Source organism: Prunus mume, linkage group LG5 (genome assembly GCF_029339155.1).
Source record: "Prunus mume cultivar Tortuosa linkage group LG5, ASM2933915v1, whole genome shotgun sequence".
In the NCBI taxonomy this organism is placed as follows: Eukaryota; Viridiplantae; Streptophyta; class Magnoliopsida; order Rosales; family Rosaceae; genus Prunus; species Prunus mume.
Window position 1 is genome coordinate 14843294 of NC_142702.1, and position 6832 is coordinate 14850125.

The 6832-nt window shown below is 35.8% G+C and overlaps 1 pseudogene; it reads right to left on the reverse strand.

Moving 5' to 3' along the window:
* Positions 1-3885: 3885 nt before the first annotated feature.
* Positions 3886-6084, reverse strand: LOC148917078 (disease resistance protein RPS4B-like; annotated as a pseudogene).
* Between the last annotated feature and the right edge of the window lie 748 nt (positions 6085-6832).

A 6832-nucleotide genomic window follows, 5' to 3' on the forward strand; every position in this document is an offset into this window, starting at 1 on the left:
TGAAATTTGGGAACGACCTTTGTGTTTAATGCTAATATCAACTTCCATCTTGTCACCTCATTGTCAGTGAGAGTAATTATTATAGTTTAAAAGCATGATTAATTGTGCTTTTCATAGGACACGAAAAACTTTTGAGGACATTTTGGAAAAAGCCAAAGGAAAGAGAAATATTTTGAAAAGAAGCCAAAATGGACAAAAATGCCCTTGTTTATTTTTGGATTTCCTAATGAATCTTTTACATTTGTATGTCTTTGGTTTGAAAGTTGAGGGGTTTTTCTGTCTTTTTTGAAAAAGTTTTGGTTTTTTCCAAAAGTGTTTTTTGTGGCTAAAGCCTAAATTTACTAAACTTTTTTGTGCCTTCAGGTTTTATATATTTTTAAAAATAATAATTTATTCTATTTATCAACTCCTCGTTTTAGGGGAAAAAAATTTATCATATCCTCCTTTTGCCTTCCTCCATACTCCTCCTCCATCATTTGCTTTCCCGAAGACCATAACTCTTATCTTTAGAAATCCAAAATGAGTCCTCTTTATTCTCCTGCTTCGATTTTACCGATGTCTCCCTTCTCCCCCATCTTCCTCATCCTTCCCACCATCCTTCTCAACCACAGCATCCCTACTATGAAAAGCACTTGGAGTGGTTGAATAATATGACCAAGAATAAGAAAATTCAAAGCGATCAATCAAACGGAGACAACGATCCCAATAATCCCATGAACAATTGTAAATTGAAAGAAGTGATCTCTCTCTCTCTCTCTCTCTCTCTCTCTCTCTCCATAAATTCTTATGGATGACCTATTGCGTTCTTTGTGAAATGAACGAAAATGAAAAGTTTGCGTTTTATAGGACAAACTTAACAAGTTTGTAGTTGTTCACTGTTCCAATTGTAAGACAAAGAGATTTTGCTTTGACTGTATTAAAAGATGGTAAGTAAGAATTTAGATGTTGAGTTTTAATTTGAGTGAGTTAATTGTGTATTTGCATAATTTTCATTTATACCCAATTCTTAAATCTAATCCTGTATTTATTTGTGGCGGCGGATGAGAAAGAGAAGGAGGAAGTGGCGGTGATGGAGAGAGAGAGGGAGAGAGAGAGGCAAAGTGGCGCTGATTTGGATGGTAGAGGGATGTAAGAGGTGGCGGTGCTTGGCAACCCTAATTTTTTTTTTTTTTTTGAAAAAATAAATACAATGGGCACAAATGAATGGTTTGTGTGTATGTACAAAAGTCAAATCAAAAGCAGAAATCGATGTTGTCGGATATATGCCATATATGTGCCCAAAAGTATTGAGTTTAAGACACCAAAAAGTAAAATCGTGCCCTATGAACAATAGAAACTCCTATAGAGGAAACTGATTAAAGTGGCTACATTGTGGCCATTAGTATAGAGCACGAATAATTGTGCTTTTTGCATTAAAGACCACAAATAACAGTTGTGCTTAGTGAACCCCTTGTGGTGATTTCTTCTTAGCCATGCTCAAATTGAGGTCTCCCATCACCCCTTTTAGGCTATTTTCTCAATCAAATCTTTCTCCCCAAACCTATTCTTTAACACTACTCATGTTCTCTATTGGTTCTATATCGTCTTTGACAGAGGTTACTGCAAATCACCCAATTGTTCTTCCTTGGTAAGGTTGTTGTTTTCGTTTATTTTGTTCGCTATTATGCGCAGGTATATTGTTGGAAATCATATTTTCCCCAGATCTGATGCGGTGGGAGGTGTGGCCGGTGGTAGGGTTCATTTAGGCTCATGGGTTGCTTTAGGGTTCGGTCATGTTGGGTTTGTGGGTTTTATTTAGGCTTATGGTTAATTGGGTTGATGTGAGAGTCCATTGTGGATGCTCTAAAAAATAGCAAATTTTACACAATTTTAGGTGACCAAAGATATGTAATTACTATATGCCATCACCACTGCTTTTAACAGACATTTAAACAAGTAAACAAACATAGAGATAGAATTAGTATAATTTCAATATCCGGTACAAGTAAACTAACATGTATTTCTGATTATTGAGTCTCATATGATCCATTATTCACATATATTGTGGTACTGGAATAGGTAGATTATTGGGCTAGCCTGCAAAGTGCTCATTACTATCGAATAATTATGTGGTGGGTTGGATATTATTAATAGTTGGCCGAAGGCCTAGAAAAGAAAAAAAGAGTAATATGCCAAATTTCCCTATGAATTTGTTCCTTATTTTCGATTTATCCTATTGCTTTTTTTTTTATATATATATAAAAGAAAATTAAGTACATGAATTAAATTTTACTGTCAATTTTCCCCTCACCGTCAATTTTGTAGACATTTCATCTATTTTTCCGTCAAATTAGTTACGTGAGAGGCATATGGCAACCTTTGTGAGGTTAAAACTGTTCATTCTGTGGGTAAGATAAAGTTCAAGTTGTTTGTACCATATTTTGTAAATGGACCAAAAATGGTCTATTTCTCAAAATTTTAAGGCCCAAGCCCAATGTCTTTTTCTTTTCTTTAAAAAAACCAAAGGAACCCTTTTGCTTAGTGGGCGGTCAATAGATAAAAATAAGAAGCCCACAAAGACAAAAATCCCAAGCCTTTGAGTCACACTAAAGTTAAAAGATCGGTAACTGTTACACATTGACCCACGTGAGGGTCTGAAGGAGATTGTCTCCATTAATGACGACTTGACTTTCTTCTCGCCGAACAAGGAATCACGTTGGAAAAAGCCATAAGAACCAGAAGGAGATGAATTGCCAACCAGACTTCCGGGTACAAAGGACACAACTTGGGGGAATATCATTAAGGACTACTGGTCTTGTTAGAAACATCTCGTCACCCCCACCCATGAATCGGTCCAGATCAACAGACCAGTAGCTGATTTTAGATAGCAACCAAATATCCTCTTTCAGTATTCATCATTGAAGCTCGCTCCTTGCCTATAAATAAAGAGCATCTGCCACAGAAGAGGAGGACTCTCTCTCCAAAATAGACTTAACGTCTCAAAAACACTTAAAAACATTCAAGATCTTTTCAAACCAACTTGCTTAATTTCTAGATAACCAGTTGATAACTCTTGTGTTCATCTTTTGTTCCTCTGCTATCTTCATGGTATTATTTTCTTTAAATGATCAGTTGAATTCATGTACCCATCTGACTGGATAGAGAAATATCCAGTCCTTCCTTGCTGTGTAATTTATATTTCGAATTAGTTAAATGGATAAGTTAAGAACTCTCATTTTCCTTTTGTTGTCAAGTTAAAATTATATAAAGAGATTTCATAATTTATTTTGACTGTTCCATTAAACATCTGTCATTTGATCGCTTTTATATATTATAAATGTTTCGGTAGATTAATTTAACTTCCCACTCTCGTGCTATTTTAAATTCATCATTCGGACCTAAAGTAAAGGTCCAGGCCCGAATATGGCTATTTTAGTATGAAAATAAAAGGTTGATTCATGCCCAAATTACCTTATTGGCCCTAAATCGACTGGATTATTGACCTAGTCTAAGGGTTGTTTGAATTTGAACCAGGTTTCTCAACCCAAATAGGGTATTATTAACTACGATCTTGGTTTTCTCCTTATTTGATTAGGTATTGCTCATATCTGTCAAACTGATACACACGAATGAAATAATATTGAAGTCCTCTTAGTTGAGGCATAGAAAAGAACTCATCCAGGCCCGTCCCCTCCTTGGAGCATAATGGCTTGAGCAGAGGTCTAGGACAAATGCAAACACGACAAATCAACACAATACACAACTCACAGCAGGTCTATTGGGCTGGTCCCATACCCAATAGTGGCACGACTACGTGATTCTCGAATCAGGATAGAAGGAGCAGATCGAAAGGGCCCAACCAGAGTTCGCCCGCTCCTATCAACCTAATTCAACTTTCAATTTTGTTTAGAAGTCGAGAGAATCCTCCTCGCGAGCCAAGAAAATCCAATCAAGGCATTGGTGTCGATCTGACGACCTCCTCACTCCGCAAAGCAATCTGACCCCACACCTGTCAGAAGGAGTGGGAACGGGAAAAAGGACCAACGCAAGTCTTTGATGAGCTCAAACTGAAAGGTTGTTTTCGCACGACTCTTCAAAGTTTCCTACGGTTGATTCGACGAGTATGGGTTGATTCGATGAACCTCACAGTGAATTGACTCTTCTATAGTCTCTCAATAACTTCTTAATAGTCTTTCAATAAAATAACTTCCACAAGAAAACCAAAATAGAAATATAGAGGAAGAGAAACCTAATTACGTATCAATATTTCCAAAATAGAAATACAGAAGAAGAAAAACCTAATTACATATCAATATTGCCTAAACTATTGTAATAACATAATGAATACCTAAATTAGATAGGTTTAATTAGTGTATGCGTTTGTAACATACCACAATTTCTTCTCACTAATATCAACCTCATGGGTAAATAAGAAACTATTCAAATAAAAGGAGGCCCCTGGCTTGTATGAATAGTCACCATAAGCTGAGTTTGCCTGGCACCTTCTGAATTGAGCTTGATGAATTCGATACCTATGATTGCATAGAAAGTATTTGCCCTTCCACATCTCATATTTTGATGCTGAAACTGATCCTGGCACATCTCCAGCCTTAACAACATTTTGGTTCCAAGGAAGTGTTACTATATCTTCACCATTCGATCCAACACCCTTACCCTTATTTTCTTCTTCATGCACAAGTTGGATCACGAACTCCTTTACCCACAAACCCGACTTCACCGTGTAGTGTTTCCCTGCCTTCCAACTCATCGTCCCCGAAAATCCAGTGGCTCAGCCATAACATGTCTTGGTTTTCTCTTGGCAGATCCATTGCCACAGGGGAATAGGTCCTCATGCGCCCCTTGGTCTCATTGCTCACCTTAACAAAGTGTTCACTGGCAACACGTTCATCAACCTCATGATCAGGGCGTCGTGCATATAAAACGCATGCGTTTAAGCCTCGAATCTTGACGTTAGGATTTGAAGGTACAACAATCGACAACACCGAGTTACCTATGCTTATGTAGCTGAACCAATCTGGAATCTTGCTCCCATGAAGGAAGATGCTAAATATGCCGCATTCGTTCAGTCCATGTTTCATGCAAATCATATATATTGGTCAAGTGGTATCAGATTTAAGTGATTATATATATATATATATATATATATATATATATATATGGACACCCAACAATTACAAGCTAGCAGTTGTGTTTCAATCTTGGAGAAGATCAATATAAAATAATCTTCTCTAAGGATAACAATCCAATTTTCGAATTATTTGAACAGCTAGCCCCTGTGTCATACAAATTAAAATCATAACAATTTTACCACAGAGAGAGAGAGAGAGAGAGAGAGAGAGAGAGAGAGAACCTGAAGGCGACACTTCTTGATTGTATTTGTCAAGTAGTTCATCATTTCGATCTCAGAGCTTTCGTTGGATTCCAAATTGAACAATCCCATATTTTTTATCATTTCTATGTTAACGTTTCTCAATGGTTTCATTTCAAACAAGCTTTCAACTTCAACTAACTCCTTGCAATCCCAAAGATTTTTACTCATTGATGTGAAAATATTTGGTAAATTTGTTACTTTGTTCAATGATGTACAATGATGCTTCCAGTGAGTTTAAACTGGCTGGGAGTTCTGGAAGCTTTTGGAGCTTTACGCAACCTTCTACCAGCAGAGTCTGGAGCATAATAAGACCCTTCATATTTCCTGGTAGGTTCAGAATTGGGGTTGCAGACAGATCCAAATGCTTCAATGACGATAGGGCACCAAGATCACTAGGAATTTCTGCTACACTGCTGTGAGCCAGGCTTAACCTTTCTAATGAACGTGGTAAACTTGCCAATGAGAAAGATATAACATTTTTTCTTGGCAATATCCACGACTCGATCGATTGCCATAACTTAGTTGATAACAGATTGAATTTCTTCATAGCACCAGCCGTGGATATCCATATATATATATTTTTACCTATATAATATAAGTGTAAATAATGTACCTATCTTTTCATTTTAGTTTATGAATTAGGCACCTATCTTTTTATATCTAAATAATGTACTTATTTTTTCTACATAAATATGTATCTATTTACCTATCATTAGATATGTAGGTTTTTTTTAATTTTTTTAATTTTTTTTGCATATATCATCATAATTTTCCAAGGGACAATGACCTAATTAATATTTTTAGGTGAAAAATATTAATTTGTATTAGGTATATTTTCATTGTTGGTTTAGTTATAATGTTATTATTGAACATATGTATTAAGTGTATTAAATTATTATATATGTATATTGGTGTGTTCATTGATTTATTAGGTTGAAACGTTTTATTATTGAATAGGTTCCCAAATGAAAAGGAATCAAATATAAATGCTAAATAAGGGATTTGATAAGTAAGGTAGATGACATAATCACATGCATTTTGGTTTCGAACTCGGATCTCTATCACCATCTTTTTTGCAGTTTATTTACATTTGGATTTAGTCGCAAAGACTCTTTGAATTTTCTGTGTAGTTTTTATCTCTCCTTTTGTGAGAGTTTTTCACCTCTCCTTTTGTGAGAGTTTTCCACCTCTCTTTTGTGAAAGTTTTATTTGTATTTTTATGACTCGATTTTTTCAAGCTTTATCATTTTTTTTTCTTTTTTGTTTTTGTTTTGAGTTTGCAATCTTAGTTGGGATGCCTGTGCCTGAATGTCTTCGATCTTGTGTGATTGTTAGTGGAGGCGTACTAGATTGTACTTAGTTTTGATGTTAGATCGCTCCGTTATTGTAATGATCCTTTGTGACTAGTTTGTATTGACCTTTTGTGGCTAGTGGCTTTTTTAGCTAAATTATGAATGCAAT